Below are 16941 nucleotides of genomic sequence, written 5' to 3' on the forward strand. Positions count from 1 at the left end.
CATATTGAAGGAACCAATTTTTTTGCTTACCTATTAGAATGTACTTGGCGTAATCGGGCGTGTCTGGCAGTAATGATTGCTCTCCAAACTGCTTGCATACAAAAATAGGGGCCCTGTTTAATCGTTCTTTGGAAAAACGAATTACGAAAAAGATAAACATAGACAGACTCCCTGTTGAGACAATCATCCTTCTGGAAAAACGATAAGGGAAGGCCTAATTCTTCTATTTTATTTAACTTTTTTTTTTTTTATCGAAAGTCTGGCATCGTTTTATCCATCAATCCGTTGAAATAAGGAGCTTGTACTTTTATAGGTATTATCAATAACCAGTAACCACTAACAAAAACTCAAAGGACGGCGCATTATCATATATCACTAAATAACCGTGCTAATAATAATAATAATCTAAAGCGTGTCTTCTTCAATAGCAACACTAAGAATTTTATTCTATGTTCTTATACACGACTTGTGTGGATTCTAGCTAGAGACCGAAACCTTACAAGAGCATCTTTCCGGTTTTTAGCTTTTGTTGCTATGTTTGCTTTCCTCTACTTTATACCATTGGCAACCAAAGCGTCCGCTTTACAACATGACAGCTGGAGACTCCGTGAGATTCATTTATTTGCTACTCTAGTACATTTTCAACCGTTTTTCCTTCTATCAATCTTTACTAACGTCTGCATTTATATGTGAGTGACATGCGCAAAAACAACTCTTCGTTAACAACGTTTCATTCGGGTCCATCGTGACGTTGGTGGTCCTTACTTTATGGAAAAGGCTTCAAATTTTGTCTTAGCCTCGATTCCTCTGTCGTGCTGAAACAGACGAGGCTACAATTAGTTGACAATGATTTCTATTAGCTTCGTAGAGCTACGAGCCGCTAATGTACGTAGAATACAGTTGCTCTTACCCACAGCGCTCATCTGGGTCCGGCACAATTAGATGAATTCTGTTTAATGAAAACAGTAAATAGACGTACCATCTATGAATGGGTACCATTGTTGAAATAAGGATGTTTGAAATAATCGGAAATAGGTGAACGGTGAAAATATATTTACAAAGAAAAAAGTTCAAACGCTAAACACAACTTCTTTTACTAAAGTTAGTGACAATAGTCAAAAAGTTTACAAATATCTTTTCTATTTACTTAGTTGGTATATGGTATTTTGCATAAGATGGTAGATAAAATACACGGTTTTTTTTCAATTAAGTGATCACGGCTGAGATACTATCCTTAGTCGCTTCATTAAATACTATTATTAAAATATTTAATAATGAATGTACTTGTATGTGTCTTGATACGTAGCTATCATATGCAGAATGAATAGTCTTTTAGTAAAGGTATAGCCGAAAATCGTAGCAAATTGAATGGAACGGATGATGGATCTCAATTCCATTTCTTGGAATCATCGCCTGTAAATGTCGCACTCCTTATGAAATCAATTCACCTACTTAAGTTAACCTACTTGAACATACGTCGTCACCATCCTTGACATAAGCCACAAGAAAAACTGAAGACTAGAGAAACAGAACGCATATTTACATTAAATTTAATATTACTCACGATCTCTAAACTGGCACCAACGTGTGTTATCAGCTTATTTTTAGTAAGTTCTCCCTACATTTACACAACTAGTTCGAGAACTATTTGGATTGAAGCCACTCCCGATATCGTTATCGGAATTAACCAGACAAACCGCTCCACCAACTAAGAACGGCCATGCGCCACCATCCACCAAATCAAGAAAAAGCTATCAATCTGTCAATACTTCTAGTGTAAGGACCAGGTAAATTTTCCCGTATTGAGTAAAATCAAGCCGCACCTGGTGATGCCCTTCCGTCAAGTCTTTTAAGTTTCAGCTTTGTAATCATACTTCCCCCATAACCCTACTTTGCTTTCTCGTGACCTCTCACTTAGTCGTAAGACATACGTAAGCAAATTGCTAGTTGGCATAGTTTATGGTTAGATCTAGGGCGGTATCTGATCGCCTTCGAACCTCTAACTTTCGTTGTTGATCAAACGATCAAGAACGAAAGTTCTTTCTAGTAAAACAAAAGAAAAAATGAGTTTTCTAACGAAGCTCAGCTGCATTATTTGCCCCAGATTCTTTTCATTTAACCGTCTTAATAAGTTAAACTGCAAACATCGGGTCGTTTTGTCTCGGGCCTCATCTCAGATCTATTTTGATCTCAAGTGCGCGTAGAAAATTAAGTGAAATCTTCACTCCCATCGAGTGCTGTTACGTGTGGAATGTGAAGTTCGAACGGCACAGCTCTCGCTCACTTTTCATAGTCTTTCTTCCGGATCAATGCGTTTTCCGGACCTAAATACACGAAACCATTCTCGAATCACCCCCCCCCCCCCCCCCCAGTTTATGCCAATCGCTATCTTGTTGGAGAGATAGTTTCCCAAAAAAAATGAGCTATTTTTCGCTTTGCCTTGCTACGACCCATGTTCGGGCTATTAGTTTTGTACGCGATCTTCATTTCTGCCGAAATCTCGTAAAGGCCTGCGGGCGAACTAGGCAGCCTCCATACTACACCCTGTGATAAGTTTCAATTATGTAGCCTTCATCATATCGACTTAAATCATCATATAGTCGGAACTATCATTTTCAAACTAGTAGCTTGCCTTTGACAGAACTGAATTCGGGTAGAGTGGTATTTTTCTCTGGAGTCATCCGGCTTGCCGGATCTGCGTATGGATCTAGCATAATTTAAAAACAATTCGCTTATGTAAAAAAAATAGTGAATAGTTAAACATGGATGCCATCAAAGCGGCTTTCGTACATCTTGAAATTGCACTACTAATACGTGATTCTGAAATTACGTTGCGCTAATTTTCATAACGTTTTTTTAAATTCAGAGGCAAGACAACTGGATTCCTTTCATTTCGCCATAAGAATGACGAAGGTCGACTTATGCTCACCTGTGTAAATACGCAAAATGCAACAGTAAATCTTCTATTTCCTGCCTTTTAGATGGACTTAGCCTATTGAAGCGCATGTTTTTTAGTGGTCTCTTTTATCCAACTTTATGGAGAACTTGTTACCATGTTAATTTGTGTTGAAATAATACATTAGGATATTGTCAATTGTTTACAACTGTTGCTTTTTGATTTTTTTTTATCTAAGAATAATTGTTTAATCTTTTGCACCGGAGGCGACTTGTATGAGTCGTACAATAAAGCAAAGCCAGAACAATTTCGAAGAAGTAGCTGTTCTGCGTGTGCGTGTGTGTTTGCGCCGCTCTTGTAAGCGATTTTACGTGTCGAGATATCGAGGCTGAGGTGTCAAGTAAATCATGTTCAAGCTTTGCATTGACAATAAACTCAATGAATGTGAAGGTTGCGACATAACATCGAGTTGGGCAAAACGTTATCGAGTCGCCAGGCTATTACGTATAAAAGAAGATGACCCACGTTAAAACGGAGGAACTGAGTATTGGCAGTCAATCTCTCTGACAGGCGCTGAAACCTTTAAAGTGTCGCTGGATGTGGCCGCATGGTTTTCAATGTTCAACTAATTTTGAAAATAGCCAACACAAAGTATCACCACCTTTGCTCTACTCACATCTAGCCGTCGCAAAAAGTTGATCAAATATGTATTTACCTCAATCAGCTTGGCACGCATAATCATTGAGTCTCAAGCGGAGAACGGAGTGAGATTATGGTTTATATTTCCTTGCACGTAGTCACACTCATATATTAGTTATCGTTTCCTCTAATCGATAACAGCTTTATAGTGACACACTATACTCCTGTTCTCATATGTACGTTTCAATATAGGATAGCGAAATACATTCCACAACCTATTAAGGATTCTATCTGGACTCGGTTGTCACGGCCCTTTCTGACATATAAAAACTGTACCATTTTATGAACACTTTATTTTGTATGGGCACGACTTGTTGCGTCGTCAGCACCCTTGTACCGGATACGCGGCGCAAGAGTACCCTATGGTATTTCCCCATATTTATGGTTTCACTACCTTTTAGAGAATCTGTTTTGACCATACATTGGCGTGATACAGCATGATAATAAACTCGGCTTCTTTTGGCTTACCTTTTTCACATTTGTTTTACTTTGTGCTCGCCACTCGATGGCATTGCGGTGAGAGCCATGGTTCAGCGCTAACCATTACCACTAGCAGGCCAAGTGAGTCAAGATTTGCCTAGGAGCAACGTCAGACGACTTCTCTCCGCTTTATTTTGGCCATTAAATGACATACAAATGTTAGACTGCAGTAACCACTGCAGATAAAGGTACGTCAACAGCCGTTTACAGAAGCTCGTAACGTAGAATGCTTTCGCTGAGTGAACGGCGACGTTTGCAAAAGAACGGAGTGGTGCCATGAATCTGGCTGACTTGAAGATATGTCTCGGTGTTTCATCCGAATCGGATTGGCATTTGCTTCTTGTAGGGAACGTTATTTCAAGAGGGACCGTCGGGCCAAGAAAACATAGAGAAGACTATCTAGCCTGGTCCAAAGCAGATGCTGAAATGGTCGCGAAACGTTAGAGTCTGACCGGAACTCTTGGATCGACAATTATGCACGCCTTTTATTTTGATGACCTGAATACCACCGGTTAGCTGCACTGAGCGACATGGAGTCATGTGTATACGTTTTGATTTTATGCAAAGGATCTTTTTAGAATAACATAAAGATAAAAAAAAAAGCGAAATATTAGAAAAAATCTATTTTTTGCTGTTACTTTATATCCTGTGCAGCTTTATATCCTGTACACTATAACTGATAAAACATGCTAAACAATTCTAGTTTCATCATCTACAGATTTTTTTTAGTGTTACTTGACAATTCAAAATACTTTGATTGGGCCAGAAATTATTCCTGTTTAACTAACAAAGGGTCCATATTACTTTCATTATCGCATGTCCTTCATTGACGATTTTTACCTTTTTATTTAAAAATAAATTGGGGCTTGGAAACGACATCCTCGCAGGATAGACGATGAACCTTATGCGTATTTTATACTGATTAGTACCGCTGGGATGTATTTGAGTATAAGCGACAATCAGCAATGCTTTAACGAACACGGGCTAAACATCTGACCGTCGTCGAACGCACACATCGAGTCCAGCGATTCGTATGAAAGGAGTGGCAGCTTCTGTCTTTGAGCCCGAATGAAATGCTTTTTTTGTCAAATAAAAACTCCATTTTGCTTGAAAACAGCAGGCGATGCAGATAATTACGGCTAGGGTTCTTTCCTCTAAAGTCTCCCGCTACTTTTGCCATGTAAATCTACCTTGGGCTGTCAGGAGCTCAGCGGCACAAACTGCAACTTACATAACTTGCTTCTAGGCTCTTGTTGTCCTGTATTAAATGTCTTGACTTTTATGTTCGGTGCTTCAACCGTATGCGTTGCTAAAGACGATGGCCTTTTTCCAACACGAAACAGAATGTGTCTATCCCCGGACTCGAACCTAGGTTACCACGTATACTTAGATTTAGTAGGTAAACACATTACCAGTACGTATCAATTCCCTTTTTCTAAAGCCTAATTCTATAGCCTCGTGCACTTCTTCATACGTTCATATACGAGCTGATGTTTTTCTTCACCATTGTTCCTCATCCAGATCTGCTCGTCTTTTTTCTTTCCTAACGTTCATTAGTCTGTGAAAGATGTGCCACATCATATAACCTTAATATTATTAATAATAACTATTAGAACAACTCTTAGGGCAATATTAGAGTGACATGGGGTGATTTTAGGATAATATCAAGGTAACATTAAAGCCCCAGTCAATATCCTAATGTTGTCCCGAAATGCCAATATTATCCTGCATTTTAACGCTAACTGTTTCCCGGTTCATCGCGTCCAAAGGGGGAGGACAAAGTAAACTGTTTCAAATTCAGTGATACGTATGACAGTACGTTTTCGCACAAAACAGGTGTTCCGTTGAGGACGTAATTCCTGCGATCGTCACTTAGTGTGTGTTCGTTCATTAGCGCTAAATTGAGATTGGAATAACGTTTATTGAACTAACATTGTCGAGATTAGAGAATTCGTAGCGAACCTCCAGTAAAAGTCGTCTGGATGTGACTACAAAATAAATATAAATGCCCATTTGTCTTTAAGTGATGGTCGGCAGAAAAGCATCAGGTACGAGGCAAATATTGGTAACTTCTAATGTCATCGCGATCAATTAAGTTACAATCTAAGCTTGATCTCTGTCTTGGACAGCACTCACCGAGTTCAGTTCCCCCTTGAACATAAGCGTGTGTATTGCTTCGCTTACGTATGCTGAAGGTTACGATCAGAAAGACACTCTCGCACTTCAATTATCCACCAACGAGACTGAGCTTATTTATGGCCAAGGTTAAAATGATACCATCATTTTGCTCGATGCCAAATAGAATTCGGTTCATGCGGCGAAGTTAATTAGAATAAGAAGGTTACTTTTAATATCTTCATTCACAACATATGGGTTAATGGAATCAGCGGATTTTGACTTTCAATAAAGTAAGACTAATGTCCAGATCGTAGTCGTTTAGAACCTATATTTCCCCATTAAGGGAAAGTTGTTACTAAAATGAAATAGTAATATTTTAGGTTAAATCCTCGTTTACATAGTTTGGTTATGAACAAGGTGATCCAGCCGAAAAATATGTGCGAGGTTTAAAAATGGCCTGTGCAAGAGTCTTCACGACCATCGAAATTTCGTATAAATACGTCTAGAACGATGTACAGTGCACTACGTGTCAGCAAAATGTGTTTAGCCCTATACACTCAGCATAGGGACATGCCTGTAAAACTATAGATCTATGAAAACATTGTGGTATTGTTATAGAAACTAAGATTATTAGTGGATGTTATTGTTCTACTCATCCGAAAACAATATTGTTTGATTTCAAGCACTGATCAACTGTCTTTATTTGACAACATATATATTATTTCGAGTCTGTAACATCCATAGTGATACCTAGCTGTGAAATGGGCGAACCTGAGGTTCGTGCATCACCCCATCTGCAAGTAAATGCATTCTCACCCAGTAGAAACATTAGCGTAGTTCCTTTGCCGCTGGCGGTTTCGCTAAATTACATAGAGAAGCTACGTGTAGCATTTTATATTGTTTTCGAACCTGAAACAGTTTTGATTCGCGCACAATGTAAGGTAACGGCGTAATATGTGCACACCAAACAAACTTCCACGGCACAAAAAAGGCATTAGAGCTTCCTTTTTATTTGAATGCGTTTACGGATCTGGTCGAGCCACGCGGAATAGTACGTATTGACATTATTAATTTCGCTTACGTACAAACCCGCTTTGAATGCCAAATAACTATGATAGTGGCAGGAAGTTGTTCCACCCTCGTTTCAGTTATATTCATGGCTTCGCCTATGACTTGGAAGCGAGCCGACTATTTTACTAGCTGCCTTCGTTTGTACGTGGTTTTCGCAGTAACAAAAAAGAATAGAAGACAAAAAAAAGAGAATAGTAAACGAAAAAAGAACTAACGCTTTCCATTAAGAAAATGGAGGTAGCGGGCGAAGGCCACCGTAGACACGAAGGAATCAACAACGACTCAATTCAACAATACTGGCAATTACCAGAGCCAAACGTGGTCCTAGAAGGCCAAGTGGATGACGGACCAAGGGGACGCGAGGTAGCGTGACACTATCGATTCCAATTGAGTATTAATTAGGTAGCTCTCGGAGCTTCCTCTAGCACCTGCATAGGAAACTACAGCGAAAACGGAAAAGAGCCGATTTTAACGGCGGCTACATACAATGCAAAAATGTCGGCCTTAGGATTTGGTGCATCGCATCATAAACCGAACCACCGTCTGGCATCAAAGGTGGCACCCCCGTCACAACACTGAGAAACAACGATCAAGGGGGAGGAAAGGGAAAAGATGGTGGCAAAAGGACTAAATTACTCGGCCCATGTCCCGCCATGTCTGTCACTGAGTTTTTGTCCTTTTGTTGGTCGTTGGCTGCTTCTTTCTGTTCCACCAAAGTCCACATCCCTATAAGCCACCCCACACTTCACCTCTATGTCCTGTGTTTGCCGGAGTGGTTGCTTCAATATTCTGTACGTAACTATTCATCTGACTTTATTACTTTCCCATACGTCCCGCCTACGCCGTGTTTTTCCAAGGCTCTCTATAGCAGTCTCTGCTTCCGCTTAGTCTTGCGTGTTGTTCTTTACCGTTACGCGATCGACGCGCCAAAACATTGGCGCGTATAGATATTACCTGAAAGAAAAATGAAGCGCTGGTAAATGTATGGATTTTAGTGGGATAGACAAATCTGAGCTGCCACCCGTAGCACTTGATTGGCAATGTGGACGGTGGTTTGCCGTTCTGCATGTAATCGTGCGATTTTGTGACTGGGAAATCTCAAGCAAAACATTAACTGCTCGAAGCGGATAACTAAAGCCCCGGGGCCTCAAGCTTCGAGCATTGGCTGGTGTTGGCTAAAAAAAGTTGCAAGCTGGTAACTGGCAGTTGCGACCCAGTACTGCCGTGAATAAACGTGCAAACAAAAGGTATGAACCTATGTACAGGGGTGAATGAGTCTTTAATTATTAGCGAATGAAAAGGCAATATAAGGCGGTTGCCGCCGCGATAGGGCCAGAAGGAACATTGCATAATTGTTGATTGAATGTAATGATACTAGAATAATTTTAGATATATCATATAAAAAAATAAGGTAGAGAGAAAACATGTAAAAGAAACAAATCGAGGATGACTGCGCGAATCAACACCAAAAAGCTGGAAGAAATCATTAGAAATTTCCGAAATTACATCTTCCTTAGTAGTGATCTTAGAAGGATCATGCCTTCAAGTCTTCTCTGTGGCATTTGTGATTGCCGCTGACGGGTATGGCTCACTACAAAAACTGGATTGCTATCGCAGGAAGTGCCACCGTTCTAAAAATCAGTCTACAGTGTTTACACTAGGTAGGGATGACGTACTTGCGTACATTGGAAAACCAGTATCAAGCGGCACACCAGGTACTCGCAAGAGACACTGCTTCGATGATGTACCCACTTAGCGTGTTCAAAGGGAACCATACGAATTCTCTGGGTGGCATCCAGTTAGCTACTTGGGAATTGCATTCGAATATTATGATGTATTTTGTTGTCGGAGAAAGAATGGTATTAGGCTTACATGAGGGACAGATCTTCAGAGTGATGCATGTGATCGTCTAGGCTTACTAAATATACTACTCAGAATTCTAAACCGCTCGATCTTCATTCAATTCAAGCAGATGACTTTGTTCTCAAAACGCATTCCGACTGAAAGGAAAATGTTAGCTCCATCGGACACAAGTGGACTGTTTGTTCTGTATGTTTAGTTTTAGACATTGTTACTGTTTTAATGGCTGAATACCACACCAAGTAACAACAAAGATCTCCACGACATCTGAGGTCATAGCTCCAAACGACAGATGGAGCTCAGCCAGCAAGACGATGGGATAACGACGGCAGCCAGTCGACAACACGATGCGTAATGAATTGTAGAAATAACGGTGCTTCTGCCAATAGCGAATCATTTGGAGCCGTATAAATTACCGAGTCGATATTGCCGGTGGAGAAAATTACGAGAAGCGACAGAGACAAGATTCTCGACAACCTGCACCGCACAGGTCCGTGTGTCGCTTTGCCACTTCCCCGGGGGGTGTTTGTCTATTTCTGAGTCGTTGATAACGATAGCCTGACAGAGGCGAAACGAACAAGAAATTTACGCCATAGCCTCTGTCCAGTAAGATCTACTAATGTGTCAATATGAATGAACTTCCTGCATTGGCGAATTGGTTACGGCAGGAGAAAGTTGTAAACTCTAGGCTGTATAGTTACGCTGTATAGCAGTCTCTTGAAATAAATCGAATTGACCCCATTATGTTGAAAGGTTTTTGGCAATTTTTATGAAAAAAGTAAATGGCAACAAAGCGTATAACGGAGACAGCACTACTACAATGTATTTGATTACCTTGTCATTGGCTGTAATTCTTTCCTCGTAAGAAAATCACTGTTGAAGATTTACCGCTGCCTGGCTCTAGCTTGTTTAATCATTGTAGAATGCTTAACGAGAGTAGGTACTTTTTACATAACTGTAGTGGATAAGTCAACTCGTTTGAAACTCGTAAGGCGCAAAAAATAGACTGTGGGAGGCTGGTTTTACGAACGGGTTTCTCCACATTATTTTGGATGGCAAAAGACTAGTGGTATAAGGCCAAGCTTATGAGAACAAAACGTAGTGGATATTGGGTCAGGTCAGTGGATCAGCCTAATCTAGTATTCCTTCTAAGGCGTTTGACCGAATATTCTCTAGAGCATCTGCAAACCATATAAGGCTGCCGATTTTAGAAAATTTAATAAACTGGTTGCTTTGAATATAATAGATCAATTCTGGACATTAACGCAATGTCTTAGACGATGTTTGTGTTAGCAAGAGAACCGAACGGGGTTCATAGAGTCTATAAAATTTATTCTCGCCTGGGGAATGTCCCAATTTTTTAGGTAAATAATGTTTGTATGGATGTAACGATAAGACGTTTCATATTGTGTTATTATTCTAACTTGTACCTCTTTTAGCTATGAATAAATATATGTTTATGCTTTACATAAATGCCAGTTCTAACCCGGATACGTGTACACATAAGCTAGTGAATGCTACGAGATCTGTATCATAGGTTTAGGCATAAATGTTTGGGTTTATTTGCACCGTTCCTTTCGTCTTTTACGTCTTTACTGTCCGTTGACATCTATACACAATTCGATTGAGTTTTTCTATCCTAAGCGGAATTTCATGTAAACCTTAGACTCCAAGGTTGGAGGTCTTCGAGTCCTCGAAAGAACAGGTACTTTGTTTTTTACTGAGATCAAAAGCAGCCTAAGGTATTTCTGTCATGTATAACGAAAACGCTGGAAGTGATTTGGTAAATTTAAAAATGGAACGCTAGACTTGGAGACTGTACTCCAACTCGGTCGATTAATTAAGGTCGACGTGGACCATGAATGGGAAACAACTCGCTAATGGACCGAGAAGCTAAGCTAACGCCAAACAACTTTTCAGCTACCTTATTATTAGGTAGTTTCAGACATCTTGAATACATGGAATTTTATCAGAAAGTAGGGCCCGTGTGGACCACCGATTGAGGACACAAGCAAGCAAGGCCTCTCGCTGATTGTTGAAATCTCGCCCGGCTCCAAACAATACGAAGCTTTTACAGGAATTATTGCCGGTAACGAGAGGTAACGTCTGCACGTTAATAGACCACAGGAAAAATGGGTAGCTTTAGAAGATACGCTGAAGTCCGGAGTGAAGACAGATCTACATTAAAAAAAGAAGACTATGATTTGCGTTTGGTAAAATCGGAAAAGTCTTATACATTGAAAACGCATGAGAAGAAGCAGAAAACAATCAACTGAAATCTGCATATGACCCAATTACGTTAAAAGATTAAAAAGCCAACAGGCGAGATGTCGTCTTTCTCCATAACCATGTCGGACCGCACATGACAAAGGTTGTGAGAGCTTGAATGGGAGATTTCACCACGATGGACAGCCACTTTTTCTAATTACTGCCAAATTTAATTTGGCAAATAACCCTACACTTCACAACGGAGAGGGCCCTAAAACCTGGCTGAACTGATTTTTCAAAATGAAACCTAAACATATTTGTCGGAAAGGATTAAATACAATGATTTAAAAATCGGAGAATATCGCAGAGAATAGGGACGAATCGGTTACATATTTTCTATCTAGCTACCAAAAATACAGATGAAATTCTATATTGTTTGGTAGATAAAAATGTGATCTTCATCGTGTACAATCACTATTTGTTACAGCTACGGCCAGATTACTCGATTCTTATCTTAACTATAAGACTAATTATTAATAACGTACACGTGAAAAAGTATAAAAATAAGCCAAAGCATAATTGAAAAATAATCGTTTGTATATACTGCAAGTATCTAGTGAACAGGAGAAACTGATAAAATGAAAGTCACTAAACTGTCATCGTGTATGGAAATTTGGCTTCACATAAAAATGGTCATACAAATGAAAATAGCCTATCCCTAAGTAACTGACGATGACTATGTCCTTCGCTATATCCGTAGCATCTAAATCGTATCTAGAAAGATCCGCCTACACGACAAGGAAGGTAACAGGCGATATACAGAACTAGAACATGGGTCGAATGCTTAATGGAATACGCTCGATAAAACATCGGCTGGACAAATACCGTGTAGCCTGGTTGGAAAGCGTTGTCCTGATTCAGTTTGAGCAACTTTTCGAGCTTTTTGCGTGAAAGGAACATATTGTTTCCTTCACGAGAGGTGGGAAAAACTGAGACTTAAGCTCAAGTTAGAATCGTATGTGTGCGCCTACTGTGTATGTTCATGCCGTCACCGTACGAGTATGTGGAGCCGACCATTTTGTCAAGATTAGTTTTTTTCTGACCACGGATGGTGATTTGAAATGTTTCCGCATTCACTATAGATATACAACATGCCATGGTAGAAAAAAAGCATGACGTTTTCAATATTTTTTCCGAATAGATCGGCAATTAGCTCCTTTAGTTAAACTGGACATTGAATTAAATAAAAATACGGCGGAATTAAATAAAAATAATAAATAAAATATTAAATAAAATGACGGCGCATCAGTCTAATTGTCTTTGTATAAGTGCTTTAAGAATATAGCCGTTTAGCAGTTATATAATAGACTAAAAATTAATCAGCCTATTCTAAATGACCGTTTCACCTTCAAACAGTATCTAGTTATATTATTATCTAACTTCCCTTTTCAGATATAGCTGTAGCTGCGAAAAAATTGCATACGTAGTCAAATGATTTGCTTGATATAGTGTGGTGGTATGGTAATGCGGGGTTTGACACTATTTATTCATTTAGTTTTTTTTTTATTAGTTATTTATTACTAACGTTTTATACATACGTTAGGGTCTGGAACTGGTTACGAAGGTTTTTTTTTGCACAAAGCTAACTTGAACTGATTTACTCAGATAGCCTTCTTCTTGATAGACAGTTGATTGTATTTAGTAGAATGATTTGCCTTTCTATGCCACCATCCTAAAAAAAACTGGCTATCATAAGCTAATACTTTAAACGCTCTGGGAAACTAAAGTGGCACCGTCGATTGTTCGAAAAAGAGCCTAATCTAGTGTTTTGATAGGAGAGGAGGATTTGAGAGGGTTCCGCTTCCTGGACTCGCTGGATTAAACAGGCGCGTAGTTTTAAAGATTCGTAGATTAAATACTGATACAATCAAACAGCGGATGTCTATTTAATAAAATCCAAGCCTGGCTTTGTAACATGTCCGCAAAAATAACTGACCGTTAAAAAAATAATTGACCGTTAAATTTTAACTGCATATTCATTATAAAAGCATTGGTTCCAAACATCAGATCATTTTGATTTTAGAATTTATTCTGCAGATTCGACCTGAATTGTTGTAAACTAGATCTTATAAATTTTCAGAAATATTTACAAAAATTATTATTTAACTAGGGTCTAGAAATCTTGTGTCTTTTTAAGATTTTAACCGTTAACTTTTGTTAGCCAAAATATCTAAATTTTTTCAACGATATCCAAAGGTTAGGACGCGATTGAGTTTCATTTCACGTCCAATATCTGCGATGTGACAGGTGACCCCAGTGCAAGCTTTCGATAAGTCGACCTGCATACTATCTTACGTTAGAGCATCTACTCAACCAAATTCAATTTACTTAAGATACCCATTGTCAGACTCGTAATCAAACAGTTCCAGCCTTCAAGGTTGCCTAAGATTTTTTCAAATATGAAAGCTGAATTATTCTATTTTACATCCGAACCCCATAGATCAACATAAAGATCGGCCAATATTTCCAAATTTCTATTGATCGATGTGATACGCTAAACTGTTAGTTCATGTTTAAGCGGTCCTGGTTGTTATCGTTTGTTTTAAATGCGTCTCGTTATATGTACATTCGGGATGCCCAATCTTATCATCCAGGACCACTGTCGCCGACGTCGGTGGGTAAAAAATATGATGGTTTTGTGCGTTTCCATACGTAACGTGCCTAAATTAAAAGAGGAACGGATGTCTGAGAGGAGAAGGATTAGCAGACTGCTTCATCAAAATAAATACAGGCAACACGAAATTGCCGAAATGCTATCGCCAATGTTACTAGAACGCTGAGAGAAACCTCTGCTTGCCGTTACCTAAAGTCGATAACAAGAATTGAAAAAGGTGTATTACGACTGCTCCACTATGTACCTGTTTTAAAAAGGCAGGTTCATTTCATATGATACACTTTGGAGCAGAGTTAAAAACCGTGGACGCGCTGTACCGAAAAACTAGGTGTCGCCGTCAATTAGAAGAGGTTCGGCTCAAGAGCAATAGTCCTACCGAGAAACCTTGGTTGAATGCTCAGATGAAACGCGTCCGTTATCATTAGGCAAGCCAAGTCAAAAATCGGACCGTTGACAACTAGGGAAAAAACCTATTTTTCAAATTAATCTCATTCTGAAATCTAAAAAGAGCAAAAAACAATGGTTCCAAAAACCGGTTCTTGCCAAAAATCAAATAAACATTAAAGGTTAAAGTGTGGTCTATGATTTCTACCAAAGCCGCTAAGATAATGCATTTTACATAGGAAATACTAAAGCTGCAGGAATATGTTGAAGTTATTGAGAGAGAGAGAGAGAGAGAGAGAAAGAGAGAGAGAGAGAGAGAGAGAGATGCTGCTTCAGGGACGAGAATGGTTCCTTTGTAATGACTTCGTCATAATGCGCGATGAGGCGCATCATCACACAGCTTAAGTAATCTTTAGGCTACTGACTCTCTATGATCTTCAAGTGCTGCTGCGGCCTGCCTCGGCATGGGAAATGGTAAGATCATGAGTTCGGGAAGGATAGGAAACGCTCCATATCTCCGTGAAAGAATCCTTAATGTGTGGCAACAGAATCCATTTCTAGCTAATATAGCGCTACGCTGCATCAAAAACATGTCCCACCAGGTGACGATGCTTGCCTCTACAAAAGGCAGTATCGCAAAATTCCCGCAACCATGTCAGTAGTTCGAAAATGTTGAAGACGAATAATGCTACTTTCAAATGAAATTATAGGTACATTTAACTTTATATCGAATAATAAACAATTATTAAAAAAAAAAAATAATTATAGCAAGCAGCTGCAATAATTTACAGTAAATATGTTATCAGCTTGTACAATTAATAACAATTGTTATTACTGCATAAACTATCCCTAAATTACTAAAAGATTATTTACTTTTTTATAAACAAATTACATGGGAAACAATACCAAATCCAGGTAATGACAAAATGTAGGATCTCATATATAAAATATATATAATCCACAAGCCGCTCGAAAATATCTCGGTTTAGTGCTGAGTGATTTCCATTTAAAATTAAAATCATTTGATTGGGTTTATTTGCGTCGGTTTGAATGAGCACCGATTATATTTCGCCGTCTTAATAGAACTGATCATGCTAAACAACAGGAGCTAGTACTATTAAAAATCAAGACTTCATATGGGATTATTTCCAAAACCTCAAACAGCCATATATTCAGCGCAGTAGCGGAAGGGTACCTAACAGCTAGGAGCGCTTACGAGATGGCTGAATCGCCAACCATAATCACACAGCACTGCCAAGATGGAACGCTATACGGCAGTACTCTGTGTACGCACTAACAGATTATCAGCGAAGTAGGAAAATTCCGACGGTTGTCGTGGAATTGATGGTCTTTGCTAAATCGACGGTGAGCATCGGGGTATGCTGGACTTAGGCCGGGAGTGTTCTGGGATTTGCCGAGTCAGTACGGTAACACAATAATCGAAGTATTGTCTTAAAGGAGTCTTTTATACGGGTCTCGGGGCGGGCCTGGGAGAAGTTGAGAAGTTTTTCCAAGGTTCAGTTGGCCTTTCCACTCGATCATGAAATTTCTAACGGCCACAGCCTCCGCTCCATTGGCAACTAGTTGGACGAAAACCCTTGACTTCTGCCCTTTGGGCTGCCTCTACAGACGGAAAAACACATCAGATCTATTGAAACTACTATGTCGCAAACAGAGCGTAACGTATCCAAACGTGCCCTTGAAATAATGCAATGGCTATTCTTTACATCGGTTCCATATAAAGGATGACTTCGATGCAGGAAACCTTAGCCATAAAGACATGTAGCCCTACCTCTGTAGTTCTATGTGATGAATAGGCTTACAGTTGGGTCAACCTATTTTTTCTATTTGTTATAAACACAAAGTATACGTTTGCATCTATCTGCGATTTTACGTCTGAAAGTAAGGCTAGACAGACGACATGAAACGATCTTTAAAAGAAAGGAAATTCATAGTAGAAAAACCGACGCTGAATTTTGTAAACACAATTTACCTGACTCAACGGTGTGCCATGACCAGGCTGAAAATAACAATTCATCCTTAAAGGCACCTGATAGCACGTTAAGAGTGACTTAATCCCAAACAGTAATGGGAGTTACAATATATTTCTTGTCCCAGGTCTCATTCGATACAAAATAACACGTCGATAATTAGGTAACCTTTGTAGATCTTTGATCAAATTATTTGCAGATATATTTAACGACGGACGTTCCGTTGTTGTTAAGACCCCTAGACGCTTTGTTTCATTCCGTTTGGCCTTTCCAACACAAAAAGTTTTGCAAGTTACTGCTCTATCAGTACGATGATGTCAACCGACGTTCTCGCAAACAGAGCGGGAAGGAAGGCGTCAAAAGTAACCATACTTCATAATCTTTCGCCGTTTAACCATTCCTAATCTTTTAGGTTCGGCAGATGTAACAGCAAGGTTTTTCGCACCTGGCCATCGCAGTGGCTGTGCTCCCGAACAGGGTTTGATTCGCCCGTTCTGTAAGCTATTTATTGCAACGATTGTAATTAGAAGACGTTAGTTGTTGAAAATTTGATAAACGCA

At 39.3% G+C, this 16941-nt stretch overlaps 1 long non-coding RNA gene across 1 annotated transcript; it reads right to left on the bottom strand.

The window, feature by feature from the left end:
• Positions 1–415: 415 nt before the first annotated feature.
• Positions 416–13142, bottom strand: LOC111267553 (uncharacterized). Its single transcript, XR_002684704.2, has 2 exons — positions 12931–13142; positions 416–815 (listed from the first exon to the last, which is right to left on the bottom strand). It is a non-coding gene; the product is annotated as an uncharacterized LOC111267553 (long non-coding RNA).
• Positions 13143–16941: the final 3799 nt, after the last annotated feature.

This window comes from Varroa jacobsoni, unplaced genomic scaffold, assembly GCF_002532875.2.
Source record: "Varroa jacobsoni isolate VJ856 unplaced genomic scaffold, vjacob_1.0 scaffold_1199, whole genome shotgun sequence".
Taxonomy (NCBI): Eukaryota; Metazoa; Arthropoda; class Arachnida; order Mesostigmata; family Varroidae; genus Varroa; species Varroa jacobsoni.